The sequence below is a fragment of the Scylla paramamosain genome, chromosome 21, assembly GCF_035594125.1.
Source record: "Scylla paramamosain isolate STU-SP2022 chromosome 21, ASM3559412v1, whole genome shotgun sequence".
NCBI lineage: Eukaryota > Metazoa > Arthropoda > Malacostraca > Decapoda > Portunidae > Scylla > Scylla paramamosain.
In genome coordinates, this window is record NC_087171.1 from 16,475,767 (window position 1) to 16,488,335 (window position 12,569).

General features: G+C 42.3%; 1 long non-coding RNA gene across 1 annotated transcript in view; it reads left to right on the plus strand.

Moving 5' to 3' along the window:
• LOC135111122 (uncharacterized) overlaps positions 1-10,743 on the plus strand; it is a 42,215-nt gene extending 31,472 nt beyond the window's left edge. Inside the window, exon 3 of the long non-coding RNA XR_010273562.1 lies at positions 7,531-10,743. This is a non-coding gene — a long non-coding RNA (uncharacterized LOC135111122). The remainder of the gene's footprint in view (positions 1-7,530) is intronic.
• Positions 10,744-12,569: the final 1,826 nt, after the last annotated feature.

Below are 12,569 nucleotides of genomic sequence, written 5' to 3' on the forward strand. Positions count from 1 at the left end.
TTCGCGAGAATGTGTGTGTCTGTAAAATTATGCAAGTCTGCGTCATCTCCATTTTTTTCTTCCTTTTTGCTTCAAGGAACGTCAGACTTAAAGGAAAGAAAATGTCGCCGAATTTGGTAAAGTTTGATAAAAAAAAATGACTTAGGTGGTGAGGCTGAATATCTTTAAAGAAAAAAAAACATTTATTTGCTAGTGCCATAATGTTGGCAGCACGTAAAATGTGTAATTTCAGATTCTACCAGCGTCTTCTGTCACGGACTCTAGAGATATTTTTTGGTCATATAATAAGTAAAGTGTTTACAATGAAAGCATCATGAAACCTAACTTGTATCATTATCTTATTATGGAGGAGCAGTGACTAATATAAAATGTCACGATCTTACTGAATATTTAGATGAGCTTTATCTTAATCCCGGTTGATGACAAATGTGTCCTCTCTTCTGATGTGTATCCCATTTCTTTATCTTCCTTTGCCCTCCACCATTAAACGAAGCATTATCCCCCTCTTGCTCATGCTCTTTCTCGCCATCCTCTCTTTTCTCACCGTCGTCCCTCTCCTCCTGCAATACTGAAATGTCAAATAGATCGTTCAAGTTATGCATATAATAAATTCCCCCACCATTCAGTAAGGCATCTGGCGCGAGTGTTCAGCAGGTGCTCTCACTCAGGTTTAAACACATTGAAAGCCAAATAAATGGTGGAGAATTTCTCACACTTAAACCTTCATCCTGACTGTCTCTCCTCAAGTGTACAGGAAAATCCACGCTGCACTCATGAGCCAAGACCTGCCTCGTTTTGAATGACACCTCAAGGATGACGCGCCCACGCACACACGCAAGCACACATGCACACATGCACACCCACACACACACACACACACACACACACACACACACACACACACACTAATGCTTATATGTTGTGTTGATAATAATGATAACAGTAAGTAGACAGATAAATAAAAGATGATATAAGGAAGTAAACGAACAGATGGAATAGCTTCGTGAATAGACCAATCAATAGATGAACAGAATAAGATAACTGTAATAAAGCGAATAGAAAACTAATCAAAAGTTAAATAACTAGATGCGCACAGGAATAGATAAACTAATAAATATACTCCAAATGTACGTGTCCTGATTGCTAAACAGATATCTCCTTTCAGTTCCCTCAGATTAGTTCGTGCAACCTTCACGCTCTAATTCGCTCACACTGAAACACCTCATTTTCCCCTACCAATTTCAGCCTCCCGATGTCCTTCTTGGTACTCAGATGTCTTGAGCAACCAGGTGTTCAGTCCTTCATCTTTGTCTATGTATCGTCAATTTCGTCCCACTGCTGGCTTTTGAGCACGTGTATGTGTCATAACTAAGGGTTACTTGGCTCCCCCTCTGCGCTGAGTCTACAAAGTGCTACATTCACGTCATATACCTTACGTTTTCTGTGTTTTATACTGGACGCATGTTTCTTGTGTATTCCTCGATATCTTCCTAAGAAAGTATCTATATTTTACCAACATTTGCGATCGTCATCTTTCATTTTCTCGAGCACGACTGAGACACACAGAGAATTTCGTAGTCTTAACGGCATATCGCCTGCATTTCTTCATGTATCAGCTCGACGCAGCTCACTAGATCAATATTCTCTCATCTTTAATGACACCTAACCATCATCCCCCGCCCACACTGAATATTCTCTTTCTCTAAGCCACATTGACACTTAACGTGGAACTTGAAGCAGCATATTACATCAAATTATTTTCCTTTAAGGTAGTTATCTTCAAGAATTTTTCCCAGTTCTTCTACCACTATTCAGTTGGCGACATACAGGGGTCTCATCCACCATTGCATGGATGAGTATTGAATATTGAGGGGGTTTCTGCCACATTATAAAGCAGGGTAGTCGGTGTTCCTATCATCAGCTCCCCTCCTTGAACTACACTTCCCGTATTTCACACTCCGTTTCAGTGTTTTCATCTCTCGTTGCATTCTGCTTGTATATCCATGTATTGCTCTTCGTAACCCCGCCACCCCGCCTCCCGCCTCCCCTTGTCTGGGCTCACAGCACCACACTTGCTCGTTCTCTCATGTAATCTTGTTGTCTTTCTAGCAAACCTTATCTCTACGTTCATTTATTCTCGTTACTGGGGAGCTTTTTGACTATCTTTACTTTTTTTCCTCCTTCCTACACCTGGAACATATTTTTTACACCAAAGATATATCAACCTTTACTAAGAACTAGATTTTAAGTAATTTATGTGTAACTCTGCTACGTTTGCCATGTCATATGCAACGACAGATAGCAGGTATTTTTTCTCCGTATTTTTTTTTTGCCCGAAGACTGCCTCCGCGTGTGTAAACAAAGAAAGATCAATGTGAACATGGCCACCATACTAACACACCCCGCACGACAACGCCTCAGCACCGCTACCACCACCACCACCACCACCACGACACCACCTTACTTCCACCTTAATAGCTTGTCATTACATCAACACCTTAACTTTTCCTTGACGGATATACAGTAACGTACACACTACGCCAGCCACCACCACAACACCACAGCCCTGCCATGATAGGACAATTCGTTAACACACACACACACACACACACACACACACACACACACACACACACACACACACACACACACACACACACACACACACACACACACTCACACACACACACACACACACACATACACACACACACACACTCAGGCCTTATTACGACAGCAACACCGCTCTACCACAGCCACCACTCCAGCATCACCTCAGTATACCACATCAAAACCGCTTTCAGACGTCAATAATCCTTTTAAAAGTAACATTTTGCTTAACCTTCTTCCTATCCTACTTTTCAAGCGCTAGACCAAAATAACCTCCATTCGTGCCTCTTTTCCCTTTTTTTCTCTTCCTTTAACTTTTTTTATCCCTTGAATAGCTGATATCCTTCGCGTTATTTTACAGCACATTATTATTAACAGCACAGCGGTGATCGATCCACAAAGGCAAGGCGAGTTGGTTTCAAGAAATGTCAGGCGCGTTTTGTTATTCATGAACTGTTTCGTTCATTTTTTATTTTACTTTTTTTTTTTTTTTTCATGTCCAGAAAATCGTGTTCGGGAAGGAGGCGGTGTTATATCCGATATATAAATCATTTACCACGCTGAGCAACATTCCAATTATCATATCAGTCAATTTTTCATGATTCTTCCCGGAAACACTGTAGTATTCTTAGCGAAGAGTAATTTGTGACAAATATTTCAATCCCTCCCTTCCCTCCTCCCACCCCATCCCGACAAAAAGGCGCCCAGACACCGCCCTGCCTTGGTCTCCTGCCGCCACACCACGAAAATATACTGGGAAAGTTTGCGCACCACCTTTGTCGCGGATTAAATGCTTAACAATAGTGTTTTTGTCGTGTTCTCGGCTTATGTGCTCCTTTCCTATTCTATATGCTCAGCCACGGCGCTCGGTATATTCTCCTTAAAATCTTCCCCTGTTGATCCTGCTCCTCATCCAGCAGTACGCCATACATGCACCATACAGTACCATTACCGCCACACCACCGAAGCTCTTCCATCATAAGGATAAAACACCACCTTAACTATACCAGACCAGACTGACACCGCAACACAGTCTTATAATCTACTCCTCCCATGTCAGACTATGGTAACTACTATAGTCACTCCACACAAAACCCAACAATCACCTGAACTACCTGAATTACTGTGCACCACCACCACCACCACCACCACCGCTACCAAACTAACAATATAATACATAAACTAACAGTCTTTATAAACTACTACCATGGTAACTACATACTACACTTAAAACTATATAAAAAGACTGTTACAAAATACCCGAACCACCACCACTACAACCACTACCACCATCATCACCACCACCACCACCTCAGGTCTCCCCCCCCGCACGGTTCATCCTGCACAGCACTGCGCCACTCCCTTGCAGGTATGGGGTTCCAGGTGAGGCGTTCCGTCGGCGTCAGGGTGAGGGGGACTGCGACGTCCTCCCACCACCAGCCATTCTCGTCGATCAATACGCCTGACACGCACGCACGCAAGCGAAGGCGGAACTTTATATTGGGCTGAAATATTTATAAGCTTAGATCAGGGTTGTGGTGTTTTACTGCCGCCCGGTGTAAGGCCCGGCTCTCCCCCATGCCAGCAGCCGCCACCCCGCACCGCCCACCCGCCTGGTAATGGGCCCACACGCCGCGGTGCTCAGAATGCCACACTTGGTTTGCACACTTTTAAGGCCGGGAGTAATGACGCACACCTCGCACACCATTCACTGCCGCGCTAAGTAATATTACTGAGGCGCCCACCCATCATCATCCCTGCGTGTGCAAACCTGAGAGTAGGTAAATTTACACGCATGAGTATATCCTGTTCGATGACACGCCTACTCAAAAAAAAAATTTACACATTCACGTCTATAATAAATGAGTTAGCCAACCTAGTATTACGTAAGCTCAATTTCAAGGAAAGACGCCATGATCTACAAGGCTTGACACGTGGATGTCTGTGCAACGTTTAAAATGACGTAGCAAAGAGGTTAGTATCACATTAGTTTTACGTTCTTTTTTCCAGATAGTGCCAGACCAGAAAATACAAGGGTTTACTTAACGTTAACTAATAAGGCATCTCCCCAAGGTTAACGAAGTATAAAAAAAACTTGGAGTATAATTTCGAGACACCACGGACAGCAATGGAAGTGAAGTCAAGGGTGTTTTCGTACGTGTAGTTTAATTTCTACTCCGCAAGGGTTAGTTGATAGAATAACGTGTCATAGTGTTATCAGGAGTCAGAATTATTACCAGGGCATTAAGGAACGAAGGCTAAGTAGCTCCAGCGTTACTTTCTCTTCTCTCATGCTAGTGAGACTGTCAAAGGCTGCAGGGGCGTCGGGATTATCTTTGCATAAACATTCATTCACGATTTATATCATCTTTTTAAGCTCGATATTTACAACGAAAACAGACAGACGAAAGGTTACAAAGCTAATTAGAGAGGCAACGAAAAAAAAATGGTAGTTCGCAGAATGTCGCTCAATTAACGAAAAATAGAAAAGTTTTTAGATGACCTTCAAAACGCCAGTTAAGCCAATTTAGTTTCCTGAGCATTCTGGATTATAATTACTCGCCTTATGTGGTAACTATTTTCTTTTTTTTTACTTTTTTATCCTGTTACTTAACTTACAATCCCTTTCATTTATTGCCGTTAAGCCATCATGGTATTTAATGTTTTAAATATGCTTGATTGGCCAAACTTGGAATTTAACTGGCATAGCTTTACCATTCAGCCAAATAATCCTGAATGTTGTCACTGGTATGAGGATTATGTCACAGTTCCACCTCGCTCTCCTCTATACACCGCACCTCCGGAGGTGAGACTTTAGGTAGTGGCACAAAATGAAAGTGTAATACCAAATCCCAATAAATATTAATGGAAGAATACATGTAAATCTTTTCCTTTGCTTCACAGGAGGTATTGAGTATGTAGTCGTTCCCTTTGGAAAGCCTTTTGTGTTGTCAGGGGAGTGGAGAAACACGTAAAAAGAAAAGAAAAAAGTCCAGTGTCTCTTGATTATGATAATTGTAATGGAAATTATAATGGTATTTATGATAGCGATAATAATAATAATAATAATAGTAATAATAATAATAATAATAATAATAATAATAATAATAATAATAATAATAATAATAATAATAATAATAATAATAAAAATAATAATCAGTGTACACTTTTCTAACGCGCTGAGATCTTAAAGGGAGGAAGGCCAGACAGGCTGAGAATAGAAATGCCAAGGCGAGAGTTCCTGGCTTCGTTCCTCTTAGTTGCTTTGTATGGTGGGAAAGGAACACAGCGATTTTTCGAACCTGGGGGAATGAGAACAGCAGCAATAACAATAATGATAATAATGATAATAATATTGATATCACCTTACTTTTTACCGAGCCTTAGAGACACTGCAAGGTCTGTTTTAGAAGCCAGTTATCCAGTTATTCTTATTTTTATTGTATTTTTTAGGGGGCTTTCAATGTTTTATACCTTACTGACCTCATTTATTCATCTACTTACACACAAACATACACACACACACACACACACACACACACACACACACACACACACACACACACACACACACACACACACACACACACACACACACACACACACACACACACACACACACGCTCGCGCGCGTTTCTCCGCATACTCATTCATATAGAACTGTCCATAATGAAGCGGCTGTGCAAGAAGACACCGTGCATTATACCACCTTATACGGCCGCTAGATCACCGCCATACGCTAGCAACATCAGTAGCCCTCCATTACCTTCCCGCCCGACGCCCCACGTGTTGCTGCCGCGGCTAGGACCCTCCATTGAGTGCGATTTAGCGACGTGACGATTACATGTTGCCTTCCCGGGCTGATCATAGTGGTTCGTGTGTGTGTGTGTGTGTGTGTGTGTGTGTGTGTGTGTGTGTGAAGTTATCTTGTGAGAACTGTGTCTTTTGTTCCTTATTTATTGCATCCAGTCTTTTTTTTTCTCTCTCTCTCTCTCTCTCTCTCTCTCTCTCTCTCTCTCTCTCTCTCTCTCTCTCTCTCTCTCTCTCTCTCTCTCTCTCTCTCTCTCTCTCTCTCTCTCTCTCTCTCTCTCTCTCTCTCTCTATTAGTGACACATAGTCTCCGTCAAGTTAGTACAGCAATGATTTACCGCAATGGTCTGATATGGACAGACCTACCCAGCTTTCGGCTTGTGCGCTGTGAATTTCAAACCTTCCATTTCATATTCACTCAACTTGACCTTTGTAGAGGCTGTTCAGTGCAGTCGGAGTTTTCCACTTGCACATTACTAGGAAGCTAAATTATTTTGCGAAGAATTTGTGGCATTATTGTCTACGCTTGCTTTAAGTTGGGAAAGAGCCTTGGGAATCTTGGCGTCTGAAACATGTATACGTAAACAGAGAGAAAATACATAGGCATAGGAGAAGTAAATCATGTAATCTATTCCTTTTTCTGTCCTACTAGCCAGGCGATGTAATGGTGGAAGGAGGCTTGCATCTAAATTCCTATAAGCCACCAACCGTTAACTATCTTGTGTGCGTGTGTGTGTGTGTGTGTGTGTGTGTGTGTGTGTGTGTGTGTGTGTGTGTGAGAGAGAGAGAGAGAGAGAGAGACGCTAACATCACCTAACATCAGTATTCAATACGCGAAGGCATCTACGCGGACATTTACTTGTCTCTCCTCTTCTTGGCGTTGTGTGAGGCAAGATGGTCGGCTTGAATGGTCGCGGAATGGGTGGGGAAGGTGCGGCACTCACGGGCAGGTGGGATAATGCTTACTGACGTCTGACTTGCTCTCTGAAGGACAGGTCACTTTAAAGACGTAATAATGGAACGATAATCGATCAGATATTCGCGATGCCAAACCTATAAATGGCAGCAAGTTTGATCCAGCTTTCATGTTGCACGCCATTCTCTTTACAGTCCGTGACGCTCCAATGGATTCCAGTGCTACACGAGGCGGCTGCATAAACGGCTCGTCAACTGGGTCAGCAGCGGAGCACAAAGAACCGTGTCATCACTGCATCTCCATCACAATGGGCCTCGGTCATCACCGGGCGCCACACAGATCGATCCGTCCTCCACTGCTCGTTTCCGATTCACGCAAATGACGGCGGGGCTGAAATAAAAATCCTGTCTCTCATGGTATTCTTATATTCAAAGACTAAAAAGTTAAGTTGTCTTCAGTTTCTATAATTTTAGCAAAAAGTCATAAACACACGGCATGTTCAGGTAATTTGCAGGAATTCTTCCCTAGTCCACACAAGCACTTTCCGATCACACCGGCCGCTCTTACCTGACCTCTGACCTCACTGAGAAGGTCAATGAACTAAATGAATGACATTTTATTTGCATGTATGGTCAGGATTCCTAAAGGGCTTTTCAATTACTAGCACACTGAAATGAGCGCTCCACCATCAAAATTGCAGGTATGATGCCGAAATTTTAATTTTCCAACAGGAACTTTGCTTCCTCCCTAAATTATCCCCTTTGGAAAAATCAATTGGGGTAGAATCTATAGTCCGGATTCTGATCAGCCTGCCAAATTTCATCTGATTTGAATTTACAGTTCCGGCTGCCCATTACACACACACACACACACACACACACACACACACACACACACACACACACACACACACACATTTGAATTTTCCAGCAGTGAGTTAGATTGTTGTAGTTCAAAGTTTTTTTCAGTTATCATTCCATGAGTACCGGTCACTGACACCAAGAAAGTTAAGAAATGTTTGGTTTTTACGTAATTGTTACCTCTTAGGGATGTAATTATGTAGCATGTGTTTATTACTCTTACAGGTCACGCACTTTCCACGCCGTTGCCTGTTAATTCGGTACACACTTATGAACGTCAGAGCAGAAGTGAGCAGCAGCTGTTCACCAGAATTGAAATATTGCGTTTTCATGCGACTGAAGGGAAGCTAAAGAGTGAACGAAAACAAATGCAAAGCGTAAGGTAATTTACAGTTGATCACATGTATAAAGATTGCGAGTTAAAAATCAATAGTGACAGTAACATTTTTTCACGCATCGGAAAGAAAGAGAGATAAAGACTGTTGCGAAGTTTGCTGACACATTACCTTTGCACCATTTGTTATAAAGGTGAAGCAATTATCCTTTTTATCTCGAATACTAGACAGAACTGACTTACCATCTTCATTTATGTTCTTTTACATCATCTGCTTTCATAACTTTATTTGATTTTACTTGTGGCCCTTTACTAGACTACTTCCCATAAAAAAGAATGAGGATATTGTAATGCAGGACTTCTTAGAGAGGTTGGAAGTGGCATAAAGATAACTGAAGTGACAGTAACCTTGAGAGTATTGATAAAGAGCAAAAAGTGATGGAATATTGTAGCAGAGAGAGAGAGAGAGAGAGAGAGAGAGAGAGAGAGAGAGAGAGAGAGAGAGAGAGAGAGAGTAATAAAGACGTAATTGCGCAAATCTTATAATGCAAGATAATGCAATTATAACTCAATGAAATGTCATCTCAGTCATTTTTTTGCATGAGGCAGATGTTCATTGGAGAAGGAGGAAGAGGAAGAAGAGGAGGAGGAGGAGGAGAAGGAGGAATCCCATAACAAGAATCAAAGACAGAATATTTTTAACGCATAATAATCACCATAAAGTATGTGTGGTTTGCTTGGTTCTAAACCTAACATCCATCTCTCTCTCTCTCTCTCTCTCTCTCTCTCTCTCTCTCTCTCTCTCTCTCTCTCTCTCTCTCTCTCTCTCTCTTTCTACTTAAATGGCTGAATGGACTTGTACTTGGCTTGAATGTAACACAGTAGAGTCGTTTACATAATTAAACTCAATAATGGTACACTTGACCGTAACATCTCCGAGGCAGGCAACCGTAGCGCCACAGCAAGGAAACAGTGTAGCATATTTACATTTTTTTTTTCATTCTCGTGTGTATATATTAATGTAAGGACAAGCTCACCTGTTTAGAATTGCTAGGTATGTTTTGCTTTTTAACATGTTTTATTGCGCGACTCACACACACACACACACACACACACACACACACAAACACACACACACACACACACACACACACACACACACACACACACACACACACACGCGGTCATCGCCACTTGTCAGTCACTTGTCACACATTTATTTATATCTATATTTTCTCCCCCAGTCAATGTGTCACGTTCACGCTCTGATTGTTACCTCTCGTTGAGTAAACCCAACCGCTTTCAAGGCGTGATCGTCGGTTTTGTCGGCTTTTTTTTTTACCCTTTCTGTCTCGCGCTCGCTCCCACGGATGATTGCCAGCTGCTTAACCTAACAGATGAACAGGAGAGTGTAAGTGCAAATTAAGCCTGAACACATCATTGGTATCTTTTGCCTTGGTTTATCATGCCTGCAAGCTACCAACACACTCAGCATGTTCCTGGTATCATTTTTTTTCCTGTGTGCTCTAACAATATCTTTTTTTTTCTAAGTTCTCTTCTTCTCCTCCTCTTCCTTCTCTATTGCCAGGAATCGCCGGTTCTGTTCACCTTTCATTGGCGATCTGTAATGATAATGCATCGTGTTCTGTTGATTTGTAGCATGTCTTCATTTGTGTATGGTATTACCCTTTACCGCTACGCCTCCTGAACCTCATTGTGAACGAAGGGAACGGAGACACGCACGGGAAACACGGAAGGGTGGAAAAGAGAGGTTGTCTTGAGGTTAAAGTTAGTTGGAAAATGGTTTAACTTCTTCCTTCCTGCAGCAAAAGGTATACAATGGGCATATGAGACTGACTTGCTGCAGAGACAAAGGAAAACTTGTCTATTACACAATGGTGGCAATATACACGCTGCTCACGGAGGAATTTCTAATGGAGATGCTTCACAAAACATGATTTAACTGCAATAGTTGTCCGATGAATTGGCTCTTTTTTCCCTCCCCCGCATTATTGTAGTATTTTCAAAAGACAATATCCATTTCATCATGACTAACATTTCATTTTTTTTTTTTGTGAAATCAGTAAAGAAGATTACACACACACACACACACACACACACACACACACACACACACACACACACACACACACACACACACACACACACACACACACACACACACACACACACACACACCAAAAAAAGCATAGATTGAGAGAACACGTGCGTAAATCAATGAAAAAGAAATGCAGTTTGTTATTCTTTATTTTTTCCCCCATCAAAAGTAATCGTGTCACTTGTGTGTGTGTGTGTGTGTGTGTGTGTGTGTGTGTGTGTGTGTGTGTGTGTGTGTGTGTGTGTGTGTGTGTGTGTGTGAGAGAGAGAGAGAGAGAGAGGGAGGGAGGGGAATCTCTCTCTCTCTCTCTCTCTCTCTCTCTCTCTCTCTCTCTCTCTCTCTCTCTCTCTCTCTCTCTCTCTCTCTCTCTCTCTCTCTCTCTCTTTCAGGTATGCAGGTGTCATGAGAATCCGGAAAACGCAGGACAACTTTTGAGTTTACACACACACACACACACACACACACACACACACACACACACACACACACACACACACACACACACACACACAATGGACCATTCAAGGATGCAGATCATGATGGATTTCGGTAACTCAAGTGGGAGAGAGAGAGAGAGAGAGAGAGAGAGAGAGAGAGAGAGAGAGAGAGAGAGAGAGAGAGAGAGAGAGAGAGAAAGTACGTTTTACCTTTTTTTATTTTGTTCACACTTTTTTGTGCTGTTTCATTCCTCCTTGTTCGTTTGATTATTTCTTGTCATCATGTTTTTATTTTCCTCCTCCTCCTCCTCATCCTCATCCTCATCATCCTCCTCCTAGTCCTCCTCCTAGTCCTCCTCCTCCTCCTCCTCCTCCTCTTCCTATTTCATCATCACCATCATCATCATCTTTTTTTTCTTCTTCTTCTTCTTCTTCTTCTTCTTCTTCTTCCTCTTCCTCTTCTTCTTTCTGTGATTTCGCTATCTGCTATCTGCCCCCTTCTTCTTGTCTTCGTGACCTTCTCCCTATTCCAGTTTCATCATTCTTTTATGTTTTCCATCCTTCCTGTCTTTCTTCACCACTCTTTTTCTTTTTTCCCAACATCTCTTCGTGTCGTATTTTGATTGACTTGTTTTTCCTTTTTCTGAATTTTCTCATAATAGTAGTAGTAGTAGTAGTAGTAGGAGGAGGAGGAGGAGGAGGACCAGCAGAAGCAGCAAAAAAAAAAAAAAAACAGCAGCAGTTGTTACAGTAGAATTAGTGAAAGTATATAATAGCAGCAGCAGCAGCAGTAGTAGTAGTAGTAGTAGTAGTAGTAGTACTAGTAGTAGTAGTAGTAGTAGTAGTAGTAGTAGCTGTTATTGATGTTGCTGTTGTCGTCTTATTATAGTAGTAGTAGTAGTAGTAGTAGTAGTAGTAGTAGTAGTAGTAGTAGTAGTAGTAGTAGTAGCAACAGCAGCAGCAGTAGCAGCAATAACAGCAGCAGCAGCAGCAGCAGTAGTAGTAGTAGTAGCAGTAGCAGTAGTAGTAGTAGTAGTAGTAGTAGTAGTAGTAGTAGTAGTAGTAGTAGTAGTAGTAGTAATAGCATGAAAAACTAGTTACAAAAGCATTAGGAGAAGTAACATGAGTAAGAGCCACAAGAGCCGCTGTAACGTATTGACAACAGGAAATCTTGCCAAGCCGCTCCCTTTTCCCTGACGCCAGCGATCCCTTTCCCTCACTCTGGATGAATCAAAAGTGACACCTCTCCGGGCCTTCTTCCCTCCACTCACAGGCTCCGGTCCGTTACTCGCATCTGTCCACCACCTACATAAAGGTTCCATTTGGGTAACACGTAGCGCGGAGACCGTCACCAGTCAGTGTGCGTGCAGGACAACCTCATAAAAATGCTGGCGTGGCAAGGGGATCCCAGCAGCAGGGAAGCCACCCACCCCGCCCACCATGTCCGCCCTCCGCCCCACCCGCCCAGCCTCCCTAGATGAAC